We start from the raw sequence: 14,402 nt of genomic DNA on the forward strand, positions 1-14,402 counted from the left end.
CAGAGCTACAACTCATTTGTAAACTTAACACCATTAATTTGGGCTTGAATAGGGACTGGGAGTGGCTGGCTCACTACAAAAACAATTTTCTCTCTCTTAGTATTGACACTTCCTCATCAATTATTGGGAGTGGACAACATCCACCCTGACTAAATTGGCCTTAACACTGGTTCTCCACTTGTAAAGTAACTCCCTTCTCTTCATCTGCCAATATATTTATGACTGTATCTCTAATTTTCACTCCATGCGTCTGAAGAAGTGAGGGGGTTTACCCATGAAAGCTTATGTCCAAATAAATGTGTTAGTCTTTAAAGTGCCACCGGCCTCCTTGTTGTTTCTGTGGATACAGACTAACACAGCTACCCCTCTGATACTTCTTACCCATATGGGTAATCAGTAGTCCCGTATTTATTTTCTACTGAATTGGGTAAGGCTCTGTTCCCATGAGTAATGGTTATAAAATGGACCCTAAGTCTATTAATGCTGTAGAAAACAGGCATTACCATATATGATGGGTATATAAATTTTGTAATATAATGATATCTAACATGGTGGCTAGATTTCAGCTTGTGGAAATCTGTGTAGTTCCACCTAAAATCAATGGAATTAAGCTGATTTATACAAATTGAGGATTTGGACCAATGTGTTTCCTAAGAAAAATAATATCCTTATCGCAAGTAAGTAGGGTGGGGAGAGATGAGTTGGGAAGAGAACGGCAGACAACCACATATGCTGATAGTAGACTAGAAACATTTAAAAATGTAGCAACTTTAGGTAACATTAATAGAATAGAAAGATTTCCCATCAAGGTGACAGGTTCCTCTTGCTACATAAATGCCAAAGTTGAGATGCCTATTTTCAAGTCAGGTCATTTCTATTTTTAATTATTGAACTATATTTGTTTTTAATGATCATTAATAATAATTTGAATTGATTTCTATTATACCAACTCATGTAGCAAAGGCAAAAACTAGCATTCATGCTGGAGGATCTTGTAATAACAGACCCTACCATAATGCAGTGTATACAGGGGAGTCGAATTAAAGCTGATGAGGATATTGTAAAGCTAATTTCCTAACTCTATGCAATTAAATTTGACATTTTTTTCACATCATAATTCTGTATATAATCAATCAAGCATTAGGTTCAGCTGCAGGTACCTCCAGACCTTGTCCACAGCATAAAAAGTCTTACTGATGCTGAGCTCTCACATAGCAGCATCAGTGAGTAACACATTCTTCCACCATCTCCATTTGGTTGGGAGACTGTGTTCCATTCTTGCTGATGATGACCTGGTCATAGTAATATTGTTTGGATAACAGCAAAACAATTTACTTGTCCTAAAATCATCAGTCCTGAGAAAACTGCAATGGGTGCTGAATGTAGTGGCCTACCTCTTCAGCTGTATGGGTTAGCACAAGAACACCACCCTGTATTCCCTCCAGAATACCACACAAAGCTTAAGATCTCTGTCCTCATTCTCAAGATGCCAAATGGTCTGGAGTTAGGATACTTGAAGGATAGCCTCACACTCAGATCTTGACTGCCTTGACTACTTTGCCCTCAGCCGCAACAGAATTGTCAATGAAAGAGTAACATTCATTTGTGCAGGAGACAGGGCCTTCTTGCACCCTAAAAGACCCAAGAGTCTCTAGAGCCTAGAGCAGTGGTGGGCAACCTGCAGCCCATGAGGGCAATCCGCTGGCGGGCCTGTCATAAATATAAAGGGAAGGGTAAACACCTTTAAAAATCCCTTCTGGCCAGAGGAAAAGCCCCTTCACCTGTAAAGAGTTAAGAAGCTAGGATAACCTCACTGGCACCTGACCAAAATGACCAATGAGGAGACAAGATATTTTCAAAGCTGAGGGGGGGGGGGACAAACAAAGGGTCTGGGTCTGTCTGTGTGATGCTTTTTCCGGGGATAGAACAGGAATGGAGTCTTAGAATTTCGTAAGTAATCTAGATAGATATGCGTTAGATTATGATTTCTTTAAATGGCTGAGAAAATAAGCTGTGCTGAATGGAATGGATATTCCTGTCTTTATGTCTTTTTGTGACTTAAGGTTTTGCCTAGAGATTCTCTATATTTTGAATCTAATTACCCTGTAAGGTATTTACCATCCTGATTTTATAGAGGTGATTCTTTTTACTTTTTCTTCTATTAAAATTCTTCTTATAAGAAACTGAATGTTTTTTTTTATTGTTCTTAAGATCCAAGGGTTTGGGTCTGTGGTCACCTATGCAAATTGGTGAGGATTTTCATCAAACCTTCCCCAGGAAGGGGGGTGCAAGGTTTTGGTGAAGATTTTGGGGGGAAAGACGTTTCCAAACGACTCTTTCCCAATAATAAACCCGATTAGACGTTTGGTGGTGGCAGCGAAAGTCCAAGGGCAAAGGGTAAAATAGTTTGTACCTTGGGGAAGTTTTAACCTAAGCTGGTAAAAGTAAGCTTAGGAGGTTTTCATGCAGGTCCCCACTTCTGTACCCTAGAGTTCAGAGTAGGGAAGGAACCTTGACATGGTGGCAGAGCGGTGGGATTAGCTTGAAATCATTTTGAGATCAATCTGAGATTTTTTGAACCAGAAACACAGATTTTAAAAGGGAATTTTTTTTCCCTTTGGGCTGCTGGAAAGCAGGTTTCCAAATGGAAGCAGCTGAATTTTTTTCTCTGCTTTGAGGCCAGAGCAGAGAGAAAATGGAATTATTTTTTGTGAGCTGGAGTTTTCTCTACCTAAAGGAAGGGTAGTTAACCTCCAGCAGGGAAATTCACAAATCTTCACAGATCTGAAGTTTTTTGCGTTTTTTTTTTTCTTCTAAGAGCAACTAGAGGGGTTTTCTGTCTATTTGCCTGGAGACAAAGGTGTTAGGTTGTGTTGTTTTAGGATTTCTCTGTAGGCTGACAATCACTATCAGAGAACATAGGTATGCAGACAGCACAGCAAAATTTTACAAGCCAAGGTTTTTTTGGTTTTGTTTTGGTTTTCTTTGTAACTCTCGGGTGTAAAGTTAGTTAAAAACAGAGAGGTTAGGATGACAGACTCCACGGTTCAACAAAAGCTGGAATTAGCCAGCTTTGAGGCTGAGGAAAAACAAAAGGAATATGAAAGACAGATAGAACTCATGCGGATGGAGATGGATGCACATGTGGCCAGGGAAAAAGAAATGGAGGCTGCTCACAGGAGGGAATGGAGGCAAGGGACAAACAAATGGAGGCAAGGGACAAAGAACTGGAGGAGAAGGAAAAAGAGAGGAAGCATGCACTTGGATGGAGATGGAGAAGGCAAAGGCTCAGCAGAATATACCAACAAACCCTAGCAATCCTTCTCCAGGTACCACTTCCCATCCCAGAAAGTTCCCCACCTACAAGGCAGGCGATGATACCGAGGCCTTCTTAGAAAACTTCAAAAGGGCCTGCCTTGGGTACAGAATCTCTACAGATCAATACATGGTAGAGCTGAGGCCGCAGCTCAGTGGACCCTTAGCTGAGGTGGCGGCTGAAATGCCTAAGGAACGCATGAACCAGTATGAACTGTTTAAAACCCAGGTGAGAGTCAGAATGGGGCTAACCCCCGAGCATTCCCGTCAGCGGTTCAGAGCCCTAAGGTGGAAACCAGACGTGTCATTTACCCGACATGCCTACCACATTGTGAAACATTGGGATGCCTGGATATCAGGAACAAGTGTTAAATCTCCAGCAGATTTGCCCTTCCTAATGCAAATGGAACAGTTCTTAGAGGGTGTTCCTGAGGAAATAAGAAGATACATCCTAGATGGGAAGCCCAAAACTGTAATCGAGGCAAGGGAGATTGGAACCAAATAGGTGGAGGTGGCAGAGAAGAAAAAAACTGGTGGCAGTTGGAGCAGATACCAGAAGGGACAACCTCAGACCACACCCTACTACCAGGGGCAGCCCAAGGCCCCACCTACCCCCCAAGGAACCCTCCAGACACCTTATCCTCCTGCCACACCATTCTCCAGCAACCCACCTCACCCCAGTGACCCGTCAGCTGGATGATGTTTTAAACAGATTTTTCACTGATTCACATTAAATTATTAGATATTTAGATCACTTTATGTTACTTTTATCTGCACATTTCATACATTTATTTCAGTAGGTCCTATGGGTGAGAACTTAAATCAGTCCTCTGTGCTCTCTAGGGACAGTAATGATTCTATGGTGCCTTTAGAAAGAACAGTAGCTTATCCTGATGTCCTCAGCCAAAATTCGTTTTGTCCTAGTTCTGTATAATAACCGGCAGCTTTTCAATGGTTCTGCATATATACAAGGTCTGATTCTAGAAACCCTTATTCCCTTGAGTTACATCAACATAAACATGGAGTAACCCAGTGGCAAAGCAGGCCCTCTGGCCCAAATCCTCTTAGACACTTGACTCCTCTGGTAATCAATGGGAGGTAGGTGCCTAAATACCTTTAAGGATCTGGGCCTAAACACCTACTCCTATCAATGAAGGCTGAAGGATTGAGCCCATAATTGGTAGAACTCATTGAGATCTTTCAGGCTGAAAGGTGCTATATGAATATAAACTATTTAAAACATATTATGTATTTTTAATATTGTAATTCACCTAGGTCTTCTGATCCTGTTCACCTTTACGTTTCCTATGCAAAGAAAGCAACTTTGACCCTTTCTCCTACAAGATACCATTACTTTAGTGTTTTTAAATTAATTCCCCAGGCCTACAGTTAATTAAGAACAAATTATTTGCAAGAATTCTGAGGTGTGTTATTAGACCGGTAAAAAACCTTGAATGTTTAGATTATTCTTCATTAAAGGACTTAATGTCAAAAAAGTTTTCAGGCAAAACAGTTTATTGTTCTCTGCTAAAACCCTAATTCAATATTTACACTAATGAAAAATCAACAATAGGCAATTTGAAACCTTTCCCTAAGGTAATAGAGAAACATAAATGTTGCTAATCTGCAGCAAGAGAGATTTAGGTTAGATATCAGGAAAAACTTTCTATCTATAATGGTAGTTAAGTTCTGGAATAGGCTTCCAAGAGAGGTTGTGGAATCCCCAAACACCCATTTGGGATGATCTAGGTTTATTTGGTCCTGCCTCAGCACAGGAGGGTGGACTTGATGACTTCTCAAGTCCACGTCCAGCACTTGATTTCTATGATTCTATGATAATCAAGATATAAATTCTGTTGTGGAGAAAGAGACTCAGCAGATGAATTCCAGTCAAGCAGAAAATATTATCACAGCAGTGAGAGCCAGATTCTGGCTTAATCTACTCCCTACATGAGCCCATGGGTTTCAGGGGAAATAAACATGACAAAATGCAACCCATCTGATCTATAAACTTCTTTTTAGTGTTGTTTGGTTGCTTTCAGTTTACTATCTTCGTATTTCTATTATATTAAATATATATATAAAATCTTAAGTTAATACATTTTTATTTGTTCTTAACATGTCTGTTCTATCAGTAATTTGCAGTAGTGAGGAACTGCAAAGTTGACTAAATACAGAATTATTATTTGTATTACAATAGCTTATTATGCGCGTCCCTTTACTAACATATTGAAAGATGGGCCTTGTCCTTCTGCCCTGAAGAATTTACAATCAAAGATCCTGATCCTGCACTAAGGATCTAGCAGGCACATTGCTGTTCAGTGAGATGACCCACTGGGAGTTCTGTGCATAAAACATGCCATGAGACTGCTTGTGTAAGTAAAGTTACTCACACGCAAGCGTTGGCAGGATCCATGCTTGAAGAGTAATCCCAATCAAAGAAAAGGAAGGCAGAGTTTCAAATCTAAAATGTTTTTCTCATTTCATCATGATTGATTTTGATAATGAGGCCTCTCCCTGAGTATTTCCTTTGTTGTTGGACTATTAGATTAGGGAATTAATTATTATTAGCGCTTGTAGCTTTGATTGTTGGGTAACTATGGGAACAATTCCATGTATCAGTTTGCATTTCTGTTTCTTTATGAAGAAACCTTTATTACTATACTTACCATTTTTGGAATCCATTTTTCTGGATTATTATATTTGTAAATATTCAAACATCCAAGTTAAAACTATTTTAGATTGTGAGAGTAAAAGATTAATTGTCGCTATTATTTGTACAGTGCCATAAATATGCCTGGTGCTTTACAAACAAATAAGGGTGGGATTTGCAAAAGTTGCTCACCATTAACCTAACTGCCCCCACTGCAGTCTATGACCATTACCATTGAAACCCCTCCCCTCAACCTCTTAAAAGATGAGGTCCCTCCCTGGAGTGTTCACAATACAGGGGCCTAATCCTGCAAACATTTACTACTGAGCCTAGTATTTACTCAGCATTTCTTCCCACGCCATCCAGTGCATAAAGCAGAAATCAAACAGCACCAGTCATTTCTATCCTGGGCCCTTTTTTCCAGGTCTTTCATATTCAGATGCAATCACGCACACTCCATAGCACAACAACAGATGAAGTGGTGTCTAGATTCACTCCTCTCTCTCTTGCCCTGGGATTGCAAAAGAAATGCTTGTTTAGGTAGCATATTATCATCAGGCATTCTTAAATGATGTCCCAAATACCTCCATCTCTTTTTCCATGCTACTTGCACTCTTGTGAATAGTTGTGCTCATTCGAGGACCATTTCATGACTTATTCTATCAGTCTATTTTACTCAGTGTATGCTACACAGACACCTGTATTGAAAGCTGATCAATTTGCATTGAATAGACTTATTATTTTTCCAGAACTCTACCCCATGTAGGAGTATGTTTAGGATGTTGCTTCTAAAGATTTTAAGTTTGGTCATTTTGCTAATCACATTGGACTTCAATACTGTCTTGAGTCTTTAAAATGCAGCACTGGCTTTATATATTCTGGACTTTATATCACACATGAAATCACTAGTATCGTGAATTATGTTACCCATGTAAGTAAATTTATTAATAGTTTTCAATGATTCCCCTTCCTAGTAGATGAAATCATTGGTAGGTAATATAATTTTCGTAACTTCTGTCTTTGATTTATTGATAAGAAGACCTATTTGCTTGGCAGAATTTTCGAGATCATATGTCTTTTTGTGCAAATCTTCTATTTATTCATAAGACAGAGATCTGCTAAGTCTGTCTCCAAGCTCACCATCTATCCATGCAATGCCTATTCTGACATTCTGCTGCACAACAAAGTCACTTCAAACAAGATGAAGAACAAAGATGCAACTTTGCCTGACATCCATGTTAACTTTAAACCAGTCTGCTAACACCTGGTTTATCTTTACTGCATGCACATTTAGAGTTCTGATACATTTTTAATAATTTTGTTGGGGATTCCATAGGTCTTGCTGCCAGTCATAATACCACTGAATCAATAAACTATGCATGTGTTTGCAAAATCAGATCCTAGATTAAGACAAGACCTCCAGATGATGTAGACTAACACTAAGAAAAGGAATCGACATGGAGACAGGAGCTACAGCAATATGATCATTTGGTTGCTGGAGATGATGCTCACACATTTTTGGAATTAAGATATTGTATTTATTGCTTTAGCATATCCTTTAGGAGTTTTAATGTATCTGAGTAGTTTATGTTACAATAGAAAGTAATTACATGTAATTTGCTAACTTGTCATACAAGGAATCGCCTGTTAAATGTAATCAAGGGGAATGACAGTCTCATAAATATGAGATATCTAAACACTTCTGAAGAAAGATGACTTCTGAAAGCTGTGTGACTGCAGTAGTCATCTACCTCCTACATAGAGTTTTAAAATAATAATAAAAAATGGTTTTAACATCTCCAGATCCTTGTTCTGATCTGACACCACAAATATGGCTCTGTGCAGCACACCCTGCACTTAAAGTCAGTGCTTTGGAGTGGGAATTAACACTCTGATGACTAGAAGGAAAATATCTAAGAGATTTTAAAAGTTATACTCAGGTGCATGAGACAATGGAGCCACATCTGTTTTCATCAAATGAGGAGCTGGCACAATGGATTTTGAGGTGTTCTTTTTAAAATATTGCTCTATGGACCTACACCAAGTACAGTACAGCCATAACACATAGGAAAAGTATCTAAAATGTATTGGGCCAAGGCATTTCACAACTACAATACAAATTGTGTCATGACTGCATTGCATTATACGAATAGCCGTAGTCAGGCATGAGAGGGGAAGAAAATAAAGGGAGTAAGAAAAATATCAGAAAAACAAATGATAAAAGGAAAGGACAAAAAGGATGGGCCTTTCAAAAGGCTAAATCTGCTCCCACTGAAGTCAATGGGAGTTTTACCATTGCCCAACGGCTATAGAGTTAGGCCAGAACTGAGCACTTTTGAAAATCTAACCCAAAATGTTTAAGGATTGGTGAGAACAGAGGAATTCTCTGGAGAGATTTTCCCTGACTACTCTCGGATGCATATTTAGCCAAAGGAACCCCAACAATGTTTCAGCTAAAATAGTTCCATAGCATGATTTGATCAGTTTCAGTTGACAGAATCAATATGTGTTAAAACAGTATTTAAAAATTTGTTCTAGATCAGGGTTTTGAAATTGAAGCCAATTACTATAGTATGATTAATGGACTTTAAACACAATTTCTAAGTATGAGTTTAAGAAAGTGTTAAGACATCCAGCAAGAAACAGCAAGGAGATAAAGAAACCTGATTGGTGATGGAAGAAGCAATGGAAAAGAACAGAAAATCTGAGCAACTCTGGTACATGAATGATAACAGAAATCAAGCTAGAGATGAGATGACCAAGAGTGTGTGTAGAATTTAAAAAAGGAAACCAAGAACAGAGATGTGAAAAGATGAAAGTTTTATCAGCTCAGGTCATCTGGAAGAAACTATTAGATAGGCTCAAACAACATGAAACACCTAAATGTCATACGGTTCAGAAAATACTAGTGAAATATATTGAATAGCAATAATTTGAACCACCATGAGACTAGAATCAGGCAAGGATTCCAAAATTGATTATAATATATTGCAACCACCATGTGTTTTTTAGGGTATGATCTGCTGCATTCTAAATCTGGTTATAGATATGATATGATGTATGACTTAAGAAAACTTTATTCTTAAATTTGCAAAATACTTTGTACATAGGAATAACTCTTAGGATTATTTAGGAATGAAAATTATAGACCTCCTTTTTCTGTTATAATCACAGATACATGGAAAATGGAAAAGTTTTTAAACTGACATTCCATTTTCATCATTGCTTAGGCACAAAATGTGAAAGACATCATAGATTTATGCAGTAGCCACCAATGAAATTCTATTCAATATAAATCAGTGAAATTGGATATATTCATATTGATTAGGTCAGAGATTAGGGAAAGATGCTCATTCCTCAGCAGTCAAAGTGACAGAATGTATAGGTCTTCCACAAATCTGACATGGTTTCTTAATTAGAAACATAAAGGAAACATATATACAAATCCTGCTGGCATCTGGTAGAAATGAGGGGAGAGTGCCAAAATGATAAAACCAGTATTTATAGGGAATTATTTCCAAGAATGTATAACTTTTGTTAAATTATATTAAACAAGTTATATAGAAATACTAGGAGTAATATAAACATGCCTGTCATTGAACAAAGTAGCAATTCCTGTTTAAAATAAGCTAATTAGTTTTACTAACTTAATACATTTGAGAGCTGATGTGAAGTCCCAAGGCTTAGCCTGCTTACATTATAACAACCTTACCTGATGGTCTCTCAGTGGAAAAGTCAAACCTTTATGGGGCAAGAGAAACATGATCCTATATATTATTCCAACATTAACAAATCTCTAATACAGCTGAGTCCATTGAGATTGTTCAGATAAAATCTTATCTATGGCATGATTTGTGTTTCGTTTTTACAATCAAAGTTGTAACTAAAAAAACATTTTTCCAAAAATAGAAAAATCCTTTGCCATAAACAGGATGACAACAAGAAACTTTTTCTTTTCACATGATCTTCTCCAAAAGAAGCTTTTAGCTGGGAATGGACAGGCTTCGGAATTTAATAATATGATCATTTCAAAACTGAGTAGACACAGACACATTTCCTAATAAATGTGTTCTCCTTTTTTTCCCAGTTATATCCTTGAATCATAGCCTATTTTGATCTTTTTAAACTTATACGCATTCACCCCCAGGAATTTGCAGGAGCCAACACTTACTTTATAACCAATAATAACAGTCCTAGACAACCCAAATAGGTTAGATTTTTTTTAAAAAAAGGAACTTAAGCTTATAAATGTGCACAATAAACGTATGCCACGCAGAACAAGTGCACAGTGAGAGTAAAGATTGTACTTATTGCAAGGAAAATAAGTGTCATGCTTGTTCACAAATATCTGGCACTTTGCTTGTTCTAGTGCAGCATTTCTCAAATGCAGCCACCGTGGCCACATGCAGCCACCAGGGGCTTTTCTTGCGGCCACAGCCTTCTGCGTGGTTATTGGTGGGGAGACAAAGCAGTGGCCCCTCTCTGGAGACACAAAAGCTGGAGGAGCAGGCAGCCAGTGAGTTTCCCCTTCCCATAGGTGATGCTGTTGCACTTCAGCTCTGAGGTGGCAGGCTCCAGCCACGGGGCTTTGAGCTCCCTTCCCCAAGCTCACCACCCCTCCCCGCCATGCTGCCTTCCCTAGTGCCCCATTGCGCCTGGCTGCATGCCCACCTCCCCATGCAGGGCTCAGTTTGTCCCCGGGATTGCCAGGGCTGAGTAAGTCTGCTGTGAAAAGTGATATTTGTGTGTTTGTTAATATCTAGGGTGACCAGATGTCCCGATTTTATAGGGACAGTCCCGATTTTGGGGTCTTTTTCTCATATAGGCTCTTATTACCCCTCACCCCGTCCCAATTTTTCACACTTGCTGTCTGGTCACCCTAATTAATATCACTTTTCACAGTAAACTTAGTAGCTAGCAACCAAAAAAGAGAAAGAAACAATAAGAAAAAAGACAAGAAAGTGCAAAGCACCTTATTTGTGTTTCTATTCTGTTTAGGTCCAGTGAAGAATAGAGACAACTGTACATTATTTTTATTATTGAGTCTGCAAAAAAAAGTCCTACATAAATAAATTACAAAGATTTGGGCATGTATATGTGCATATTTATTTGTTTTTCCTCAAGTTAATTATTTTAGGAAATATGGTCAGAGCAGCCCAGAGCAAGAGTTGGTGGCTGCACTCTGAGGCCACCAAAGATTTTGTTATGAGAACCCCTTAGTGTATGAGGGATGCTCAAGGACTTTGGTTATTACTTGGCTCTCTAGCATTTTTGGGTGGATCTGAGGAATAACGTTTCACCTACCATCTCCAAACATAGGCAGGCCTCAGGATTTTTGGATTTTTTTTTTTGTGGCAGTGGGAAGGAAGCAGGGATTGGCACCACCATGTTGCGTGATGGACACCTGACAAAATTACCGTACTTAGTGACAGACATGGGGGGGGGGGTTATATCATTCAGTCATTACATTTTTTTTTTAATTTCCATGGATCTCAAAATTTTTACCATGGACACTTGTGTCTGTGTATAGACACGTTGCTGACTCCTGGAAAGCAGAATCAGCAAGATAACTCTTTTCAGAGAAAACTCTAAACTTAATGGACTCATATAATAAAAATCAGCATCATTGCATGCTTCTGGCAATAGAACAAATGGAGCCCAGCTTCTTCTGCTGCAGTCTGTGCATATTTCCCAGAAAAATACTGCAATGGACAATTGTCTTAATAAGCTGTGGGCCTGACCATCTACTGACCAACTACTGCAGGCGCTGTGTTCATTCTAGCAACTTTTAGCTATTTATATAGTACTTTATAAATATTAATCAATCATCACTGTAGCATAGTGAGGTAGACAAGCATTATTGTCTCCCTTTTACAGACAGGGAAAATAAGGACCAGACTGTGCTTTGAAGGCATCAGCCTATGCGGATGGTATTGCCAAATCACACCTCTAGAGGAGCTCTGAAAGCTCTTCTGATTATTATTACTATTGTGGTAGCGGCTAGGAGCCCCTGTCATGGATCAAGACCTCATTGTGTTAGGCACTGCATGGGGAAAAAAAAAACAGAATAAGATGTTCCCTTCCCCAAAACGCTTACAGTGATCTGGCTGCTTGGTACTGTTGGAAAGTTTTGTTGATGAAATAATAAGAGCAAATGAAAAGATCTGGACTATGGAATATGCTCAAATGTTTTTTAACGTCTTGCCTTACTGACCCAATTGATAACAGAGTAGCATCTTGTCCATAGGTGCCAACTCTGTGGGTGCTCTGGAGCTGGAGCACCCAGGGGGGAAAATTGGTCCCCGCTTCTCCCCCCAGTGCTTGCCGCTGCAAAACAGCTGTTTTGCAGGATAACAAGCTCTGGAAGGGAGTGGGGAGAAGTGGGAACATAGCACGTTCAGGGGGGCAGGGGCAAAGGGGGGGTTGAGCACCCACTGGTGCCAGCAGAAGTTGGCACCTATGACCTTGTCACTTTGAGAAATGCTGATAGGCAGGTCTTGTCTCCTATAATACAGCGTCCTATGCCAGTCTGACACACTTTTAAAGCATTGGCCTATAAGGGCTTGTTTTCACTTACAGCACTGCTCTCCATCTCCCCAAGAGGTGGTGGTTATGTCAATGGGAGAAGCCTTCTCGTCAACATAACACTGTCTACACCAGGGATTAAGTCGGTATAACTCTGTCACTTAGGGATGTGAATTTCCCAAACCCTGGGTGCCATAGTTATACAGACATAAGTTTGTAGTGTAGACCAGAGCTGTATAAAAGAAACTCAAGAACAGTCTTTGCACCTACATTGCTGAAAAAATTGCAAACATTGGAAGTGAATAAAAATACTGTATGTAACTTGTGCATGTAAATTATGCCTCTCTCATTTAGGCCACTCTGTTTCTGAATGAATGTCCCCACTCCACATAAATTAACCATGGCTGTATACGTGTGTGAATCACAGGATACCAAGTTTCAGAGTAGCAGCCGTGTTAGTCTGTATTCGCAAAAAGAAAAGGAGTACTTGTGGCACCTTAGAGACTAACAAATTTATTTGAGCATAAGCTTTCGTGAGCTACCGCTCACTTCATCGGATGCATACCAATTTATCAGAGAAAATAAGCCCTTTGACACAAATTTTGCTCACCTTACTCATGTGAGCACTCCTCACACTGAAGCCAACGGGGCTTCTTGCATGAGTACAGAGAGCACAATTTGGTTGATTAGGTGGCTATCAAATTTAAATTACACCAAAAACTGAGATGCATGGGTATCAGCGACAGGATGACTGGACCCAGAGCACACAGTTACTCAAATTCTTCAGTGTCTGTTGCAATGCTTAAAGGCGAAAACAATCTTGGGCTCCTTCCAGCCAGTGCATATCACTGTCAGCTCTTCAGATAGTTTACCTTTCCCAAGAAGCTTTTTCTTACCTTATCAATTTCCAGATCTACTGCCTGAGCTCTCCAATTACTGCATTTAACTACAAGCCACATTACATAGACTTTACACCTCATCTTTATCTATTCCATTTTGGTGATGTGATCTGATACAAACTTCTTAAACAGAGCATTGAGATTCAAGTGACTGACATCTTTAGGCTTACTTCCTAAAAAGCTTTCAGTTTAAGCAGGAGCTCATATGGAGCCTTGAGAAACTGGCACAGTGAGCTTTCAAATGTAAATGACCTTGTCCACAGGCTTGAACACAGTATTAGTCAAATGGAAGTATTCTAGAAATGCAAGGTAAAAAGGCCTACAGATGGAAAAATCTGTAATACGCTTTGCTTTTCTGATCAGTTTCTTAAAGGAGACTTTAGAATTTGAGAAGATACCACAGGAGACAATCAAAATGAAAAGGGGACTTGAGAAACTAGAGATCAAATTCACCAATTAGTTTAAAGGAAACCTGCAAAGAAAAAAATATGGCTCTTTTTTGTTTCTTTATTAGGTAGAAAGAAAGCCTAAAGGGGTTATTTTTGCCTGCTTTTTAATAAAGTGAATCAAAAATGCTGACAATTTTTATAAGAAATTTCCTCTATTTCAAATTTGTAAAAAGATTGACCAACTTCCCCCCATCCCCAGCACACTTTTTATTATTTGACATTTATTGTAGCATTCTGGAAAATCATGTCATCGATCTACAGATTAATATGAGGAGCAAATTTCTCATGAACAAATATCCAGAATCAGAGCTGTGTCAGTTACCTTTGATTTGACACACAGGTCACAATCTTGTTTCTGTTTCCTGATTTATGAGAAAAATACTGCATGATTTCTAATCCCAGTGCTCAGATTTATAATGTCAGAGTTCTCTTTGACTGATTATCATCTAATATTTTGTTAAATTTGATGTTTCTTTGAGCATTCCTGGTGCAAAACTAAAGGAATATTAACTAAGAGCAAACAAGAAACAAATGAATGCGAGCACAGCAAATCTGAGTCAA

Source organism: Dermochelys coriacea, chromosome 2 (assembly GCF_009764565.3).
Source record: "Dermochelys coriacea isolate rDerCor1 chromosome 2, rDerCor1.pri.v4, whole genome shotgun sequence".
Lineage (NCBI taxonomy): Eukaryota > Metazoa > Chordata > Testudines > Dermochelyidae > Dermochelys > Dermochelys coriacea.